General features: G+C 45.9%; 1 protein-coding gene across 3 annotated transcripts in view; it reads right to left on the bottom strand.

Moving 5' to 3' along the window:
- The window catches only part of TSPAN9 (tetraspanin 9), a 195987-nt gene extending 176534 nt beyond the window's left edge, over positions 1 to 19453 (bottom strand). Inside the window, exons 1-2 of one of the 3 annotated variants that reach the window (XM_057492416.1) lie at positions 19359 to 19453; positions 14701 to 14775 (exon numbers count right to left, since the gene is read on the bottom strand). The gene's annotated coding sequence lies outside the window, so the exon portion shown is untranslated. The remainder of the gene's footprint in view (positions 1 to 14700; positions 14776 to 19358) is intronic. The other 2 variants (XM_036908327.2, XM_036908346.2) reach the window with 2 other exon arrangements.
- Positions 19454 to 20718: the final 1265 nt, after the last annotated feature.

The following is a 20718-nucleotide window of genomic DNA, read 5'->3' as shown; positions in this document are numbered from 1 at the left end:
TATGAGTTTTGTTTATTCATTTATTTCTTAGATTCACATATAGGTGAAATCAAATGGTATTTGTCTTTATCTGATTTGTTTCACTTAACATGAACCCCTCTAGGTACATCCATGCTGTCATAAAGATTTCATTCTTTTTTATAACAAAGTAATATTCCATCATGTATACATACCACATCTTCTCTATCCATCTACCCACTGATGGGCATTTAGGTCATTTCCATATCTTGGTTATTGCAAATAATGCTGCAGTGAACACAGTGGCACATATTTCTTTTCAAATTAGTGTTTTTGGTTTGTTTTTTGATAGCCAGAAATGTAACTGTCAATAATATAATATTTCCATTTTTAATTTTGGGGGGAACCTTCATACTGTTTTCCATAGTGGCTGTACCAGTTTACATCCCCGCCAATGCTGCACAAATGTTGCATTTTCTCCAGGTCCTCACCAGCACTTGTTATTTATTGTCTTTTTGATAAGAGCCATTCTGACAGGTATGAAGTAGTATCACATTGTGGTTTTTGATTTGTATTTCCTGATGATTAGTGATGTTGAGCATCTTTTCATGTCTATTGGCCATCTGTATGTATTCTTTAAATAAATGTCTACTGAAATCCTCTGCCCATTTTTTAATCAGATTGTTGTTTTGCTATTGAGTTGTATGAGAGTTTTATATATTTTGGATGTTAACCCCTTACCAGATATGTGATTTGCACATATCTTCTCCCATACAGTAAGTTGTCTTTTTATTTTGATGGTGGTTTCCCTCACTGTGCAGAAGCTTTTTAGTTTAATGTAGTATCACTTGTTTATTTTTGCTTTTGTTGCTGTTATTTCTAGAGTCAAATCCAGAAAGATACCACTAACACCAGTGTCAAGGTGCTTACCACCTATGTTTTCATCTCGAAGTTTTATGGTTTCTGGTTTTATATTGAAGACTTTGATCCATTTTGAGTTAATTTTTGTGTATGGTGTAAGACAGTGAGCTAGTTTTGTTCTCTTCCATGTGGCTATGCAGTTTTGCAAACATTATTTGCTGGAGAGACTGTCCTCTCCCTAGTGTATATTTTTGGCTCCTTTGTCATAAATTAATTGATTACATATGCATGGATTTATTTCTGGGCTCTCTAGTCAGTTCCATTGACCTATTTGTCTATATTTACACCAATACCATACTATTTTGATTGCTACAGCTTTGCAGTATAGTTTGAAATCAGGAAGCATGATGCCTCCCGCTTCATTGTTCTTCCTCAGGATTGCTTTGGCAGTTCAGGATCTTTTGTGGTTCCATATTAATTTTAGGATTGTTTGTTCTATTTCTGTGAAAAAGCCATTGAAATGTTGATAGAGATTGCACTGAATCTGTGGTTGCTTTGGATTATATGGTCATTTTAACAATATTAATTCTTCCAACCCATGAGCACAGAATATCCTTCTATTTATTTTGTCTTCAAATTATTTCATCCATGTCTTACAGTTTCCAGTGTACAGGTCTTTCACATCCTCAGTTAAATGAGATTTGTAGGTATCTTTTTTTTTCTGATGCAACTGTAAAGGGATTGTTTTCTTAATTTCTCTTCCTATGAGTTCATTGTTAGCATATAAAAATGTAACAGATCTTTGTATATTGATTTTGTACTCTGCAACTTTACTGAATTCATTTTCTAGTTCTAACACTTTTTTGGTGGTCCTTAGATTTTTCTATAAAACCATGTCTTCTCCAAATAGTGATAGTTTTACTTCTTCCATTTCAATTTGGATGCCTTTTATTTCTTTTTCCTGCCTAACTGCTCTGGGTAGGACCTCAAATACTATGTTGAGTAAAAGTGATAAGAGTGGGCATCCTTGTCTTGTTCCTGATCTTAAAAGAAAAGCTACCAAATTTTTACTACTGAGTATGACGCTAACTATGGGCTTGTCATATATGGCCTTTTATTATGTTGAGGTATATTCCTTCTATACCCAATTTGTTCAGGTTTTATCATGAAAGGATGTTGAATCTTGTTAAATGCTTTTTCTGTGTCTACTGAGATGATATGATTTTTATCCTTCATTTTGTTAATGCTGTGTAGCATGTTAATTTGCAGATTTTGAACCATCCTTGCATCCCTGGAATAAAACCCACCTGATCATGGTGTATGATGCCAGTAATGTACTGTCGAATTCATTTTGCTAATATTTCTTTGAGGATTTTTGTATTTATGTCCATTGGGGATATTGGCCAGTACTTCTCTTTCCTTTTCTTTTTTTTTCTTTTTTTGTGGTGTCTTTGTCTGGTTTTGCTATAAAGGTAATGCTGATCTTGTAAAATGAGTTTGGAAGGGTTCTCTCCTCTTCAATATTTTGGAAGAATTTTAGAAGGATAAGTATTAAATCTTCTTTGCTGTTTGGTAGAATTCACCAGTGAAACCATCTGGTCCTGGATTTTGTTTGTTGGGAGATTTATGATTACTGATTCACTCTCCTTACAAGGAATCAGTCTATTCAGATTTTCTATTTCTTCATGATTCAGTCTTGGAAGATTGTATATTCCTAGGAATTTATCAATTTCTTCTAGGCTGTCCAGTTGGCATATACTTGTTTGCAGAAGTCTCTTAATGATCCTTTGTATTTCTTTGGTATCAATTGTACTTCTCTTTCATTTCTGATTTTATTTAAGCTTTTTTCTTGATGAGTCTAGCTAAAGGTTGCCAATTTTGTTAATCTTTTCAAAGAACCAACATAGTTTCATTGATCTTTTCTAGTCTTTTTAGTCTCTATTTCACTTATTTCCATTTTTATCTTTATTATTTTCCTTCTACCAACTTTAGGCTTCTTTTGTTCTTCTTTTACAAATTCCTTTAGGTGTAAAGTTAAGACAGTTTGCGATTGTTCTTGTTTTTTGAGGTAGGCCTGTGTATCTATAAACTGGCCTTTTAGAATTGATTTTGCTGCATCACATAGATGTTGATATGTTGTATTTCCATTTTTATTTGTCTCACGATATTCTTTTTTACCTTTTTAAAGTTTTTTTATTGACCCATTGGTTGTTTAGTAGCACATTGTTTAAATATTTTTGTGATTTCATAATATTGTGGTTAACATGATTTGTATTTTCTTAAATTTATTGAGACTTATTTTATGGCCTAACATATGATCTATTCTGGAAAATTTTCCAGTTATACTTGAGAATGTGTATTCTGTTGCTTTTGGATAGGATGTTATATATATATATATATATATTTAGTCCATCTGGTCTAATGTCACTTAAGGTCAATGTTTACTTAATTTTCTGCCTGAATGGCCTATCTACTGATTTAAGTATGGTACTACTTTTATTGTATTGTCAATTTCTCCCTTTAGGACTGTTAGTATTTGCTTTGTGCATTTATATTGAGTGCATATATATTTATAACTGTTATAACTTCTTGCTGGATTGACCCCCTTATTATTATGCAATGCCCATCTTTATCTGTTATTATAGTCTTTTTTTTTAAAGTCTACTTTGTCTATCAGTATAGCTACCCCAGCTTTCTTTTGGTTTGCATTTGCATGAAACATCCTTTTCCATCCTTCACTTTCAGTCTGTTTAAATTACTGATAGATATATACCTATTGTCGTTTTGGTCATTATTTTCTGTCTGTTTTTGTAGTTCCTCTTTGTTCCCTCCCTTGTGGTTTGAGGACTTTCTTTAGTGTTATCATTATCTTTTGTTTATCAGTTACAGGTTTTTGCTTTGTGGTTACCATGAGTTGACAGCAGGTTAAATCTGAATGTGTTCTACAACTCTACATTTTTACTTCTCCCTACATTTTATTTTTATTTTTGTGTCTATATCCTTAACTGATTATTGTAGCTATTTTTACTACTTTTGACTTTAACCTTCATACCAGCTTTATAAATTATTAATCCACTACCTTTACTATTTATTTGCCTTGACAGGTAAGGTTTTTACTTTCATATTCTTTCTTGTTACTAATTAGTGCCTTTTCTTTTCAGCTTAAAGAAGTTCTTTCAGCATTTCTTGTATGGCCAGTTTAGTGGTGGTGAACTTCTTTAGCTTTTGTTTGTCTGAAAGGCTCTTTACCTTCCCTTCAATAATAAATAATAACCTTCCAGAGTAGAGTATTCTTGGTTGGAGGTTTGTTTTTTTTTTCCCCTTCAGCAATTTGAACATATCATGATTCTCCCTTCTGGCCCACAAAGTTTCTGCTGAGACATCTGCTGATAATCTTATGGGGGTTCCCTTGTATGTAACAAGTTGTTTTTCTCTTGCTGCTTTTAAGATTATCTCTTTCCTTAACATTTGACATTTTAATTATAATGTATTTTGGTGTGAGTCTCTTTTGGTTCATCTTGTTTGGTACTCTCTAGGACTCCTGGATCTGGAGGTCCGTTTTCTTTGTCAGGTCAGGGAGGTTTTCAGTAGTCATTTCTTCATAAGTTTTCTCTCCCTTTCTCTCTCTCTCTCTCTCCTTCTGAGACCCCTATAATGTGGATGTTATTCTGTTTCATAGGTCCCTTAAGATATTTTCACTTTTTCAAATTCTTTTTCCTTTTTGCTGCCCTTGTTGAGTGAGTTCCACTGCCCTCTCTTCCAGCTCACTGACTCTGCATTCTGCTTTACCTAGTCTGCTATTAAACACTGCCCATATCTGTGGCATCTTGCTGCACTGATGGACAATGACTGCAGTGGGGTATGGGTGGGCACTTGATAACATGGGTAAATATAGTAACCACATTGCTTTTTCATGTGAAACCTTCATAAGAGTGTATATCAATACCTTAATAAAAAATTCAAAAAAACAAAAAACACCACCTGTATATCTTTGAATTTGGTTATTGTATTCATCTGTTCTGTGACTTCCATTTGGTAATTTCTTATATTTTCTATCTCTATGTTGAAGTTATCACAGTGTTCATACATCTTTCTCCTGAGTTCATGTGCATCTCTATGACCATTACTTTGAACTCTTTATCAGGTAAGTTATTTATCTCTATCTCATCAAATTGTTTTCCTAGAACTTTTCTTTCATTCGAACATATTCCTCTGTCTCTTCATTTTCCCTGGGTCTTTGTGTTTGTTTCTATGTATTAGGTGAAATGGCTACCTCGCCCAGTCTTGCAGGATTGTCCTGCGTAGGAGTTGAACCTTATTGTACACCATGCCCTAGTTCATTCATCTCTTGAGACTCTGTGATTGTCTAAGAAGCTTGATTTTTTTCTTGGTAGTTTCCAGTTATTGAGGGTGTGACAAAACCTGTCAGTGTTCCAGAGGGAAGGATCTCAATTAGCCTCTAATTTCAGGCTGACTGGAAACCAGACCCTCAGGCAGCACTTTGTGAAAGTTCACAAATATATACAGTCCTAAGAAATGACAATCATAGATCCTGCTGCCTCTAAACAAAGCCACCTTGATGTGTCCCCTTAGTAAGAATTGCAAAATTTGGACCTCCAGATGATAGTATGAGCTCTTCTTTTGGAGGACCTGGTTAGCTGTAGTGAAGCCAAGTGAGAGCTCAAAGATGGTATCCCCTGGCCTAAATGCCCTGAGGGCACTTCCATGGCCTCCAGCTGCATGGTAAACCTGAAGCCTGCTCCTCAGGCTGAACTTCTAGGCCAATTAGATATGCCTTTTTCATAAACAGATTGGGTGGAGGCTACTTCAGTGTGCTGTGAATGCAGTACCCTGGCAGGGGTGGCTTGCCAAGAACTGTCTCTCCAATTGTTTTAGACCTTTGGAGCCCAGAAACACAATCCCGCCTTAGCACTGGAACCAGGAGTTCAGGGACATCCACTTTGTGGGCTATGGTGCACCAGCCAGTTTTGGAGCTGGCTGGAACAGCACACTGGGGAAGGGCATGTTCACTGGCACTAGCAGGTTAGAGGGAGAGTGATAAAAATGGCATCCACCAGCACTGGTACTAGCAGGGTGGAGAGGGGATGCCAAAAATGGTGCTCACAAGAGTCTCCATTCCTAGAGAAAGTCCCAACAGGACCCTACCCTTCAGTAAATGCTTTAAGAATAAGAAATGAATGATCATCAAAAAACCTCAACAAAGATCCAGGCGCTGCTACAGCTGTAGCCGCATTCATCCCACCGATTCCTGGACTTGCCATGGGAATGAAGAAGGAGATATCTAAGCTGGCCTGTGCATACAGTAAAACAACAAATTTGACTGGATCTATACTGTTGGAACTCAAGAATTAGGAGAAGTGCAAGTTGTAGCGCTCCAAAATCTTACAACTACAGACTATCTACTGTTAAAAGAACATATGGGATGTGAACAGTTCCCAGGAATGGGTTGTTTTAATTTGTCTGATTTCTCTCAGACTGTTCAAGTACAGTTGGACAATATCCATCATATCATAGATAAATTTTCACAAATGCCTAGGGTGCCTAACTGGTTTTCTTGGTTTCACTGGAGATGGCTGGTAATTACAGATCTGCTTTGGTTATGTATCTGTATTCCTATTATGTTAATGTGCGTGCGCAATTTAATTAGTAGTTTAAAACCTATACATGCTTAAGTTACTCTACAAGAAGATATGTCAAAGAAATAATCAATCTTCCCATGTTTTCTTCCGTCTGCTACTTCTATAGCTTTTCTTCTTCCTTCCTAATTACAACCCTTAAATAGAATTCGTGCCTCATATCGAATTTACCGAGTATCATAATTCCTCTAAGTAGTAAAGATACCTCAAGACAAATTCTGGGCATAGAAGCCACAGGGCATAAATCTGCAAAGAAGTAAAAAGCTAACCTTTTCAAACAATAAGGCTTCTCTCTCACTTACCAACTTTACATTTCCCTGTATGGCCCCGGAAGATGACTGGTTAGCCAGAGACGGGTAAGATTCCTCAAGGGAGGAACAACCTAAGACAGGCACAGTCGCAGGGGGGCCATCAGGATAGAAATTGGGGATCAACAGAGGTGAGTCTTAGAACCTCACCCCCCCTGTTTTGAGAGAAATCTTCTGCATCCGTGGATGTTTTATTGCCCTTGTCTAGCTCGGATTAACACATAGTCTACAGGCACACACCTAATCATCTACATTTGCTCTCTTACAACACTAAACTATGTTTTCTACCTTTATCTTGCATCTACCTACCACTTCCACATTTTATTAATAATAATAATAATAATAATAAAGGGAGAAATGTGGGATCCACATATAAATCAAGTATAAAAATCAAACGAATATTCATATTTGACCTGATTGTTTATAGCTCATAATGCGTGATCAAAACCGAAAGTTTCTGTGATGACTGCCCTTGTACTGTTCACCATGTAAGAACTTATTCACTATGTAAGAATTTGTTCACCACATAAGAACTTGTTCGTTATGCTTCAGAAGATTGGAGACTGACTAGAATTAGGCTTGGGGTGGATTAATGATTGTGCATTGGGCATTGACTCCCCTATACATAATTTTATTGTTGTTAACAACCATTTGATCAATAAATATGAGATATGCCCTCTCAAAAAAAAGAATAACAAATGAATCTCCTTCACTTATGGCCTAGGCACTTCTCAAACTGCTGCTTCTGTGCTGAGTCCTGGGCAAGTGAGTCTGCACCATGAGCACTTTAAGAGTAGAGTCTCTGTCCCCTATAGCCCTGTGGCTTTCCTGGACATATGCTATGTTGGTCTTCAAAGCCAGACATTTTGGGGGCTCATCTCTCCAGTACATGTGCCTGACACGGGACACAAAACCTTTGCTTCTCAGGGAAGAGTCCCATATTTGTGCAATCCCTCCCAGTTACCGATCACGGTGCTGGGGGTACGGTTCTGGCAAGACTGTGTCTCTCCCTCTCCTACCCATCTCAATGTGGCCTTTTTATCCTTAGTTGTGGAGGAGCTTGTTACAGTTTTCAGGTCTTTTTCAGAGGGATCTGTTCCATATGCAGCTATAGATTTGGTGTGTCCATGGGAGGAGGTGATTCAGGATCTTCCTACACCTCCATCTTGACTGGAAGCTCTCTTGTCACACAGAGCACCTGGGCCAAAAGATGCGTCAGACTCTTAAAGAATCAAAGTGTTAATAAGTATTTGTTGAGGAGTTGGTATTATGACTCCTAAGCATGCTGCAGTGTGAGTCCATCCTCACAGCCACAGAGAACCAGAAATGGAGGTGGGGGTATGGGCAGAGAAGCCAGCAATCAGAGAGGGGCCTCATGGGTCCCTGCTTATGGGGAATTTACTATCTGCCTTAAGTAGCAAACTCAGTTGGATCAGGCTGAGGACCTCCACCCAGTTTTTCCAATTCCTTGGCCATGAGGAGTTGCTGAGGTTTCTTCTCTTCTTTGCAATGCCAAGTTTCTCAAAGAAATCTTCTTTGCATGTTTTCCTCAACACTAAGCACTCACACACATCAAGCCCCGTAAGCTGATCAGAAAGCAATGACAGCACAACACTGGCACCCACATCACTGGATGCATCAGGGTGGCCCCCAAGTGTGGTGTGGCTGCTGGCTCCCTCCCACCCCACAGACATCACTGAGTCCTCGCTGAGCTGAGTCAGTTCTCCCACAGCACAGCTGAGAAGGAAAATGGCCAAGAGGCTGAGCTGTGCAGTACTGACTGCATAGTTTCACAGGGAACCTTTCTGCCACAAAATATTTCTTTTTTTTTTGCTGAGGGAGCAGGAAGAAAACCAAATACCAAGGGGTATTCAAATGCAAAAGCTCATTCAGCCTTTGTTCTTATTTGATAAATGCACAAACCATGCAGATGACAGGCAAAAGAACACTGTTGCGTGAGGAAGGGGTATTTATCAAGTGCAGCCTGAGAGCTCCAGAGAAAGCTGAGTCTGATGAATGATTTGCACTGGGGAGGCCGTCTTGACCAGCAGCCCCACTGCAGCAACCTCTAAACCAGGTTTGGGGAGCCATCAGTGACCCAGGGCTGGCTCTGCCCATTTCCTTCTGCTTCCTCCTCCGTCTCCTTCTGCCTGCCTCCCAGTTGTGACATTTCACAGGTAAGAAGAGCTTCCAAGGTACATGATAAGAAGAGAAAACTATAAAAACAAATACATGGTGGGAGGTCCAAATATGAAGACCACTGTGAGTTGCTCAAGAAGGAGATGTGAAGTCTGTGAATCATACAAACCTGATTCTTCTTATTTCTCTTCTTATTTCACACCTAAAGCTATGAGGGAATGGCCAGAAAGCCTGGACCACAGTAGGTGCAGTATTGCTGGGCGAATAACTAAATGAATTCCCAGCAGAGACCTGGATCTGGAGTGACCAGCTGGCTTTCTTAAAGACCTGTCACTCACTGACTCACATTCTTGGGAGATGCCATGAAAATTAGCAGGGGTACTGAGCAGCCAGACTCTTGGAAGCTTCCAGAAGGCAGGAGGGCTCTGCTCTACTTCCATGGCTCTAGGGCTCTAGCAGGAGAAGCTGTCTACTTCAAAGCCCAGATTCTAGATTACCCACAAGCAGCTGCCAGCATCAATGCTGTACACACACAGAATCCCCCTCCAAAAATACCTCTAGCCCGCCAGGGATATTAAGGGTCCTGCCCCTGCCAATTTCCCTTGTTGACCTATCTGGGGCAGAGTGGACTGGATGAGGAAGAAGCCTGTGCTGTCTTCCAAACTCTGCAAGATCTATTCCCAAATAGTCTAATTCTCCTCCTTCAGGGCCCACAAAGGGACCGTACATCCATGTCTGCCTTCCCTCAACACACATGCCTTTGATGTGACTTTGCTGCAGTTCCAACTAGTCCTGTGACTGGCTTTGAACAAGCAACAAGTAAGTGTTACATTGTGAGATGTCAGAGTTTAGATCTCAAGAGGTCTTGGACATTCCGTTTTCAGCTAACAGGCTAGTTTCCCTGGGAATGAGAATTGCACGGGAGAAGAGAGGCACCGCTGCACACCAGCACCGACCAACAGACACATGAGAGGTGCCCTTGCACCTCCAGGCCCTGCAGAGCCACCGGGTGCCTGCCACTGCGTTACTAAGCTCAGAAATGAGACCAGCTGAGCCTGGCCCACAAACCCACACAATTGTGACCAAGTAATATGGCTGTGGCATTAATCTACTAAATTTTGGGGTGGTTTGTTATACAGCAATAAATTGTACCAAACTCTCCCAGCGAGTCTATGCAGCTTTCAGAAGAAGGAGGCCATGTGATGACAGCTATGCTCCTCCTCCCCCATGCTCAGCTCCAGTCTACCTGCCTGGACCACACCCATCCATCTCCACACCACAGCCAAGCTTCCCATCAACCACTGCAAACACCTTCACCTCTTTAAATCCCACCCTTCCCTCAAGGCCTAGCCCCATCTCCCTGGGGTTGCTCTTCAGATCCTCAGAGAAAGTTCCACCCAGCCTGGCCCATAGCTGCACAGTGTCTTGCATTATTCTCCTTGCACTGTGGGGACTGACTGCCCCTCAAAGGGGACCTTCTCAGACACAGGCCAACTCCAACTTCTCTAACAGTGGGAGAGGGACAGGGCCCAGATAGGTACTTCCAAGCCACTTCCCCACTGGCTGCTCCAGCCTGGAGCTCCCCCCAGCCCCGCCCATCTTCCACACACAGGTGGGAGCCAATTTGCCACGGCTGCTAATGTAGAGTGACTCATGCCTTCAGGGACACTCTAAGGACCCCTCTCCCCACCCTCCCAGCCCCACATGCTGCACACAGAGCCCAGCACCAGCTTAAAACCTAACTGCCTTCCTGGGGGCCCAGTGACTCTTCCTCACTCAGGTCTCTGCCACTGGCACATCCAGTTTTTAAACAAAGCTGTTTAGAATCTCCCAGGATTAAGACAAGTGGAAAGCTGCAAGCCCAGACCTCTACCTCACTTTCTCTGAAACAAGTCACCCTGCATGTTCCCACACCCAGAATCATACCCCCATGCAAACCCAGCCAGTCACCCTGCCTCTCTGAGCCCTTCCCTCTACAGGGCTGGGCCCAAGAGGGCCCGGGGCCATGCTCAGGCGGGATCTGCTCCCTCTGTCCCAGGCACTACCACTCCCAGGGCCTGCTGGAGCGTGTCGGGCTCCTAAGCCTCAGTTTCCACACTGCAGCAGGTGGCCAGGTGAGGGAGGTTAGGCAGGGCTGCCAGGCACTGTGTTGAAGGTTTGCACTCCCCTCTGAGGCAAGTATTCACATCTCAGGTGTATAGTGACCTACTGAAAGGGCTCAGGTGGGCCAGAACAATGCCAGAGAATTCCTTCCCCACAAATGCAGGCAGGCACACCCAGCCACACACGCCAGGGCAAACTCACATAGTAACTGACACACATTGACAAACGTGTGTGGTCCAGCCCTGTAACGCCCTTGACCTGAGCATCTCCCAGAGATCACTTCCCTCCCCTGTCCGCTGTTCTCAGAGGTGCTCTCCCCGACTCAGAGGACGACACACTCCCTCACTGGGAGCAGGAGAAGCAGAGATGTGTGTGCTGCAGCAACAGGTGCCCCATGATAGCAGGAAGTTGTGAGCACAGGTACACATATGGCCAGGGCTGCTGCCCACCAGACTGTAGAAGACTGTCCCAGGCAGACGGATGTTTTCAGGATTTACAATGACATATCCACTTCAATTTTCCTTTTTAACCTGAGGAAGGGCAATTTTTCAAATTTGCACACAGGTGCTGTCAGGTGTACACTGAGAGCTCACCTCTGGTGCAGGTCCCTTAGCCTTCCCGCAGGGATGGCCAAGCCTCCAAAATAAGGGGGGATCCCAGGGATCTACCAAGGTGCCAGCCTCTTCAGACACCCTGTACGGTTCTCCAACCCCATTCTTTCCTATTCCCATCACAAGATCAGATACTTTAACAAATGCTGGCCATTCAGTGTAGAAATGGTCATAAGACTCTCAGAAAATGAGGGAGTATTTAAACTACAATCAATTTCCAGCCACTGTGCAGGGAGTGGGAAGGAAGACAGGGCGGAAGAGGTGTGGTAAACTCAAAAGCACAGACAGCGTTAAACAATAGATAGTCAAAAATAATCTCCATTTGGCTGTCGAATGCCGACCAAAGCATGCACCCTGTGACACCCAAGGCCAGCAGAGGTGCTCCTTCTGGCTCCTCCCAGTTCTCAAAAGACCCAGCCCAGTGCCGGCAGAGTTCTTGATTATGTTTTGGTTCAAGAGGAGGAAATGGTTTGGAAGCTGAGGCTGAAATTATTAGCTCACCAGACTGGCATCCAGCACCCCTAAATGCATCAGGCAGGGGAAGGAGGCAGCTGCAATAAAAGTAGCAGCCAAGCCGTCAGCACAGGATGGAAATCAGGCAGCAAGACCCTGCCCAGGAACCAGACAGGCGACCATCTCTGTAAACAACCTCCACCCCCAGTCCGACTTCCATCAGAAATCAGGGCCTCCAGTTTAATCATTAACTTCATTCTTTCTTCCTCCATCTGCCTCCAGGCCAGAAGCACAGGAAGAGGGAGCTGGGAAGCCCGAGGACTGGAAGCCAAAACCCAGGCATGCCCCCTCGTCTCACTCAGAAACCACCACTACCAGAACTAGAAGGAACCTTGGCAATTGGCCACCCAGACTCCCACTTTGCAGGTGAGGAATCTAGTCTGACAACTTGCTCAAGGTTACATAACCAGTTAGAGGCAGACACAAGAGCCAAGTGAGAGCCCCCAACCCGGGGCTGGCCGTCATTCCAGAGGCTCAACAGCGTGACAAGAAATGGCAAAAACAAAGCCCTCTGAGGCCAAAGCCGTAGCAGAGGATAAACCTGCTGTCCAGAAGTCCTCTACCCAGGTCTCCCTCACTTTGGCTTCCACACAACTGATGTGCAGGAGCAGGATGGTCATCTGGCTAGAAATGACTGGTAATGTCAGGGGCTGTCTCCCCAGGGCCACACAAGTCTGCTGGGAAGCTCCCCACCAGATTCCCCCTGGCAGGAGCCCCTAGAAACAGGCCCCACAGAATCTCTGTGATGGGGCAGGCTGTGCCTGGAGGAGCCAGGATGTGCTGAGCAGCAAGGACTGTCATCCACTTGACCTCAAGTCCTTCCCCTGCTGCCACCTGATTTTCACCAGCCTCGTTTCCCTCAGCTCAGGTGTGCCTGGCCACCCGACACAGTCCACCCATAGGCAGTGCCCCAAGTCTCAGAGCAGCGAGAATAAAAGCAGACCCCCTCCCAGGCCCAGGGAGAAGGGAGGAACACTTCAAGTGGGAGCACCCATATTCCTGCTGCAGCTCCAGGGGGGGACCTGACGAGAGTTCCCAGAACCTGCGAGAACAGCCACACGTCTACAGAGCACAGGCCACTAGGGGCTGAAGCTCTGCTCCACTTAGCCCAGCGAGGTCTTCCGCAGACTCTGACCTGCTCTCAGCCTTAGCGGCTGCCACTGTAAAATAAGGGGAAATGACAGCTGCTTCACAGGACTCTTGCGAAAATTAAATGAGGTTTAAATTAAGATTAATATGATTTAAATTAATTCTGGACATAAAGTCTGAAACTGTGGCCTATGATGATGCCAAATATGAACAGTGGCATCCTAAGCACAATGTGGGAAGCATGGCCGGACAGTAAGAGGTTCAGACCACTCCTAGGATACCGAAAAATCTCTGCTAGAACTCAGAGAGAAGGGAATCTTTGGGCAAGCTGAGTTATCAGCCAGCACCATCCTACCCACCCCCACACACACTGCTGGGTTCTTGGAAGGTAAGAGATTTACAAATCTCCTGGCAAGAGGAAGACACAGGGTAAAACATAAATCAAAACACAAAAAGGCCTAAGTCCATAAGTAGCACCCCAGGGAACCTGAATCAGCAGCATCCACATGGCTGCCCACACACGTCTAAGTAGCTCCTGCCTAGCTCCAGCTCCACAGTGTCCTCAATGCACAAGTGCTGGGAACAAAGGAACTATTAGCAAGACTCGAGGAGTCTACAGGAGCAGACACGAGGATCCTTGTGAGGGTCCTGGCAGAGGGTGCCACCTGGAGGACCAGGGGCATTCCTGCAGCAGCCACTATAGAGGAACAGACAGGTAGGAATGGCCAGATTCCCGCAGATTCTTTTCTGGCTGGCTAGTAGGAGGTCTCCCACCCTGGCTCCCAAGTCTGTTGGAGGAGCTGGGAAGCAGGAAGTCACTGGCCTCTCCTGCTTCCCTAGGCTTTCTCCACACAATCAGGATAGACCAGAAAGAAATTAACAATACTGTCAGCAGCCAACCAGAAACAGTGGGAAGAGGGTAACTCTCTCCTGGCCCCTAAAGCCCAATTTAAGGACCTTACTAATTGTCTTGCAAATGGGTTTGAGTCCTAGGCAAATTCACTATGGATTCAGTGAGACTGAGGAATGACAATGGAACATTCTTGGGGGTAAAAGGGTTTATTCCCGGCTTTATTCTCCCAGGGGTAGGTCAAGTACTGCTACATCCAACAGTCTGCAGGTCCCTAATCCTCCTTCTCTGCCTCACCCAGAGCACTGGGCAGAGCTCTTTATATAGTGACTCAGTCAATAATAGCTTATTGCCTATGGGTGTGGAAACAATAGCCTAGCAGGAGGCCAGTTACATCATTAAGTAGTTTAGGTTCAGGTGAGGATCCTGGCCATAGGAACTTCCATTTTCCCAACACCAATTCAAAGTCAAGAGCTAGTCAGAGAGACATCTAGAAAATATCAGCATCCCATTGTATTCTCCCTCCCCAACCCACAGTCAAAGAGCAAGAGAAACTCACTGTAGACACTTTATAACACACAGACTTTCAAAGGCCCCACCACGCAATGGACCTGACACTAACCTGTTTTTGAAATTCCTGCAAACACCTTGGCTGCAGACAGATAAGAGAAGATCCCAGGATATTCCTGCAGGAAAATAAAAAATTGGATAATCACTTCACGGGTGGCCACTCTAGGGTGAACTAGGGTGAATTCTGTCCAGCAACAGCCACGCTTTGGGGCAGCAGTCTCCCATCTAGAACCCATTCATCCAGCAGATGGAAAAGGCCAGAAATGGCAAGTTCCACCTGCTGAGCTGATTTCACGCAGCTGGTGGTGGGAACCTAAAGCACCATGAGCAAGCAGAGCCCAGGCCCTGGCCAGCAGGAAGGACAGCTGCGATGGATTAGTGATGCCTGCAGGGGACACTTTCTGTGCCACATACTTGCCATCCCCGGGGGTAGACTCTTGGCATCCGAGGCTTTACCATTTGTCATTTTGACCACTTGTAAGTAACCTGAAGTTTCAAGGTATATAAAAGTGTGTAACTTTACTGAGACATGAGTTTGATTCACGTCCCTATGAGGCTGAGGTAAAGGAACAGACCACATTGTTGCTTTCATCTCTACCACATCCAAAGCTTCTCTTGTGGAGCAATAAAGACATGGCAGAAAATGACCATCAGGTGAGAGAGAAAACCGTTACAGAAGTTGAAAGGGTAGTTAACTTGGGGTGTGAAGATATGTACAGGAAACATTTGACTCTGCAGAAACATGACTCCAGAAAAAGCCAGGCCTGTGTGCAAATACTGCTGTGGATGCATATTTGGGATGCTGGAAGGTTAAAGATTCATTTCTTGATACTGTCAGGGGTGCACAAGCACCTACTCTATAACTCTCAGCAGTGAGTACTGGGCTGGGGAGAACAAAGAGGCAGTTAGAATCCATGCCCTGAAGGGCTCACCACATAGCTGGAGACACAATGACACCCACCACCCCTTTACAAGCACCCAGCTCAGAATCCACTTCAATCCCCTTCGTCCTTTCCTCACCACCTCCATACAATCAATTCACAAATTCTCTTAATCCCACTCCAAAATGCCCCAGGTCCAGCCCCTCCTCTCCATTCCTCACAGTTGTCCAGCCACTCTCCCCACCAGGAGTTTCCCTCTTCGCAGACCCGACTCACCCTCCTCAGGCCCTGCTGCTTCAACCCTTGCAGTTCCTAGGTCCCCCTCAGTGGCTGCTCTCTCCCCAGCACCAGCTCAGTGCCTGCACACAGAGGGCACTCAACTTCTGTTGAATGAATGAATGAGTGAATGAATGAATGTGGATGGATGGATGGATGGATGAAATTCTTGGCTGGATATTTGAAGCCACACACACTATGGCCATTGTCTACCTGTCCAGGCTCTTCTCTCTTAGCTTCCTCTAGACAATCCACTCACTGGCCCAACTGAGCTGGTCACACACCCCAACATTCTCCTGGTGCTCATCCTTAGGGTGATCCTTCCCCCACTGTGTTGAACACAAGCTACCCTACCCTTCCAAGTTCATGTCAAACACCATGTGCTACAGGAGGAGTTTCACCAGAATCAGGGTGTTTTATCTCCCTGTTTGAACACACCTAACATGCTACTCTCATTGGCCACTCACCCTATACCTTGAATTGTCATTTTCTGAACCCCTTTCTTAACCCTTTTCTGAACTAGGGTTCTCAAAGACAAGAACCTTTACCTTTTTCATTTTTGCATCACCAGAATTTAGCACAAACTCTCCCACTATGACACACATGCTGAGTGTTCATGCAATTAATTCACTGAAGAATCATCCAGACAGCATATAAAAGCCAGGAGAGAAGATACCATTGGAGTGCCAAGGAAAATGAGGTCTTCTGGTATGGTTGGCCAGGGAAGGCTCCATGAAGGAGTTCAGACAAGAGCAGGGTTTTGAAAGAGGAGAGGATAGTAGGGAAGAGCACTCCAGGTAAGTGGAACAGTATGGACTAAGGGACAAAGAAGGAATGAGCAAAGCATGCTTGAGAAATTAGTTTGGCTAGAACTGAGGGTTCCCGGAAGAGTAGAGTGAGAAATAAGGCTTAGACAGGCAGGCTGAGGATGGATAGGAAGGATGCTGAGAGCCAGATTAACACACCTGGATTCAATCCATTCCCTCTTAGTGGGAAAGACAACCACAGCAGGCCTGGGTGTTACATGGTAGAAGAAAGGAAGTCTTGTCCTCTCTTGTTCAAGCATATTAGTCTAGTTTCCTCAGCTAGGTTATAAATAACAGCCTCCCTTTACTGCACACCTGCTGTGTATAAGGCCCTAAGCTACATGCTTCACATACATTTTTATCTCATTGGTCCTTCCAACAGCCCTGAGAGCTTGCTATTGTTATGCTCATTTTGCAAGCAGGAAGCTAAAGGTAAAAGAGGTAGAGGCACTTGCCCAAGGTCTCACCCACTCTCACATTCCCTTAGTAATACCACAGTGCTGGACTTCCACAGGCATGAGGACCCGCACACCTCCAGCTACCTCAGGCCCAGTGGCTTCCCACTCAAGGTGGGCTGCTTCTCACAACTCTCCTTATTAATTCTTCAAAAGCAACATTTATTAAGAACATAGTAGGACCTTAATAAAGCACAGAAAGTAGATTGGAGATTGCCAGGGTCTTGAGGGAGAGAGAAATGAAGAGCTTTTGAATGGGGTGTACAGTTTCAGCTTTGCATGATGAAAAAGTCCTGGAGATCTACTGCACAATAATGTGAATATTCTTAATGCAGCTGAATTGGGCATTTAAAAATGGTTAAGATGGTAAATTTCACTTATGTGCCTTTTACACAGTTAAAAAATTTTTTAAATAAAACACACATTAATTAACTGCCTGGCTGCTGACGGCATCTTATACTGATCTGATGCTGGAAGAGACTCTAGAAACATTTTAATGCTCCAAAAGAGAGCTGGAAAGGGGAGGTAATGTGCCCAGGGCTGCACAAATAGACGGTGTTAGGGCTAAGGCTCAATAGAGAAGAATGGCAGAGACAGCAAGACACAGCATGATAGAAAACACATGGCATGATGGGTCAGCAGCCGGAGGTTCAAGTTCTGCTTCTTCCACTTAAGGAGTTCTGTGACCTCCGTCATTTATTATCTCCAAACCTCATTTTTGTAACTTATAAGAAGGCAATTAAAAGTAACATCTACTCTACAAGAGTACGTGTGAATCAAATAAAATGATACACAGCTATGTGCAGGGAAAGCACTTGGCCAATTACAAACACTAGCAATTGCTATTAATATTAAATATCTGTTTATAGATTTAAAGGTTAAAATCTGATTAAGTCAGACAAAAAAAAAATCCCATGCCATTCTGATCCACTCTCAGCTGTTCGGGGCCTTGCACATAGCAGGTCTTCAATGAGCGAGTGTAGAACTGAACTGCACTTCAAGGTTTCCACCCCAACCCACAGCCCAGAGGCATGAGCCATGCCAGGACCAGGCAGAGGATAGGCAGCCGGTGTGAATGTCTGCCTCCTTGCCTGCATTCCTTAGCTAAATATAAATGATTTGTCCAGCCCATTGTTTGAAATTATCCATAATACTTCACCTCTCCTCCCCACTACTTAACGATGAAAGCTGACTGCACATCTTTATAGCAGAATATACATACAGAACATTCTCTATGCTATTTTTAGTAGAGAGAGGGAAGCTGGCTCGTATACAGGGATCAGAACAGGAGTCCTCAGTTTTCTCCCCTAGTCCAGGAAAGCTTCCCGGAGGAGGAAATACCTAAGTCACCCCAGAGAAGAAGGCAGCTAAAGTCAGAAGGGCACCCTCACATAATGAGTTTGGTTCTCTGAACCAAAGGGAGGTGAACTGCTGCATTCTTATCCCCATCTTTGGGATGGGGAGAAAGGTCAACACAGTTTAAACTTCCCCGGATACTACAGGAATCTGGGGAAGAAGCAAAGAGACCAGTATCTTTTTTAAAGAGAGGAGATCCAAGACTCCAGGCCCAAGATACACAAGTACAAATCCTGCCCTCCTACCAAGTAGTTCCGTGTTGGCCTTTTTTTTTTTTAACCACAAGAAAGTTTTCTAAAGTCCCACACTTGGATGCACAGATGGACTACATCTCAGACCTCGGGGTGTGCCAAAGCCCTGTCACTCTCATTGCCGACCAGCCAGCGGTGTCCAGGGGTTGTCCGAGGGGCTGCAGGCTGTACCCCAGCCTGGCCAAGACCCTGGTCCTCCCTGGGGGCGCTATAAGGGCTACCCCACACGGATCCACTGGGCCGCAGAAGCCCTTGACAGCTCTGGGGCTCTCCCTTTCGGCTTCGTCCAACAGACCTCCCATGCCTCCGCCTGGGAGTCTGCGGTCCACTGTCCCGCGGCCCCACACCCAAGGAGCTTCCTCCGGGCCTCTCCCCTTCAGACCCCTGGCGGACCGCTCCTCGCTCCGTTACAGGGCCGGCACACACCTTCCCCTTCTTGGGCCGCTTCCCGCCCCCTCAGGGCGCCCACAGCATCCCTCCTTCGTCTCGCCCTACTGGCAGCCTCGCGACACCCTCCCCGGGCTGTCCCGAGCGCTCCCCCCAAAAAAGGGGCCGGATAGGGGGCTTGCCGAGCCAGCCCACCGCCGGTCCGCGCCCCACGACCTCGCACGCTCCGTGCCCCGGCGCTCCACGCGCGGCCCGTGGCCTGCGGCCCGCCGCCCCGCCGCACTCACCGCGCTCGGAGGAATGTGGGGACCCGGCGCGCTCCCGCTCCCGCTCCCGCACCGCGGCCGCCAGCGGAAACGGGGGGCGGAGCCTGTCCGCGAATGGCGAGGCCGCGGGGCGGGGCCGGGGCCCGGCAGAGCGCGCGGGGCGGGGCCAAAGGGCCGCAGGAGCGCTCCGGGTCAACGCCGGGCTGGGCGGGGCCGGGGCCGGGGCCGGGGCCGGGGCCGGGGCGGGGCCGGTGGGGGCGGGGCTTCAGCACGAGGCGCAGCCCCCGCCGCGGAGCTGGACGAAGCCGAGGAGGGCGTCCGGGCCGGGCGTGGCCGCCCTCCCGCCTTCCGGAAGACTTCCTCCCTCCCCTGTCCTCTCCTGGTTTCGCGGACAGGCGCTTCTCCTGGCGTTAGGCGACGCCGGCCCTGTCTCCGGCCGGGGCCGCCGCCCGGAGCAGAGGTGGGAAGGAGGACGTCAGGCCTGGAGCGCGCACTGCTGGGCAGCATGCCCTTAACGCGACCCGAGGGCAGCCGGCCTGGGCCCCAGCTTTCCCCTCGGGCCGGGCTGCCTGGCTGCACCACCCCCGTCCCCCGCCTAGTAGATGCTTCCCTGGTCTTCGAGATGTCGACCGCACAGGGGTGTACTGAGTACTACCCAGAGGTACTGTTGCTGGAGCCGCTGTCTCCCCAGGAGCTTAAAGGCCTCCAGCCGCTGGTGACAGGCACCATGTGCCAGGAGGACTGAGTTGAAGCAGGAAAAACTCAAGCTAGACGTCTCTGACCCAGCGCTCCCCACAGACCTGAATCCTTGACGCCAGAGGCCTGGACTCCGAAGCGATGACTAACAGCCATTGCTCACCCTCACCGTTACTGTCAGGGAGATGTATGCACCTCCCACGTGCTCAACCATCAGGTGCACAATCATGCACTAAGTATGATCCGAGACAAAATTTTTAAACCTGGCTGTGATCACCAGGGTCCCTTTTGTCTCTCCTGATTATTGACTGGTAGTTTCTGCTGACATCTAAACCCCCTTCCCTCGTACCCACACAACCCTGTTTTTGTCTATTAGACTTTAACCCAATAATCCATCTCTATCTGTTCCTTCTCTCCCTTCCTTCAAAACTTGTTCATGCCCCTCCCCTCAAGTCTTCCTAGACTAACCTCCACCAACCCAGTCTCCCCAGACCTTTAGCCTTTAGCACATACTGCAAACTCTGTCCAGCATCCAGAAGAGGGAACTAAGATGCAGAGAAGGAAAGGGAGTTGCTAGTGATGTCTGCCAGTGAATATATTACCATAAAACAAACGGGAGCAGCCTGCTGTGGTAGCATTCACAGGGCTTTGGAGCCAGACAGATCTGAGATTGAATTTTGTTTCT

Source organism: Manis pentadactyla, chromosome 14 (genome assembly GCF_030020395.1).
Source record: "Manis pentadactyla isolate mManPen7 chromosome 14, mManPen7.hap1, whole genome shotgun sequence".
Classification (NCBI taxonomy): Eukaryota; Metazoa; Chordata; class Mammalia; order Pholidota; family Manidae; genus Manis; species Manis pentadactyla.
Note: the sequence above shows the minus strand (reverse complement) of the source record. Positions and strands in the feature narration are given on the sequence as shown.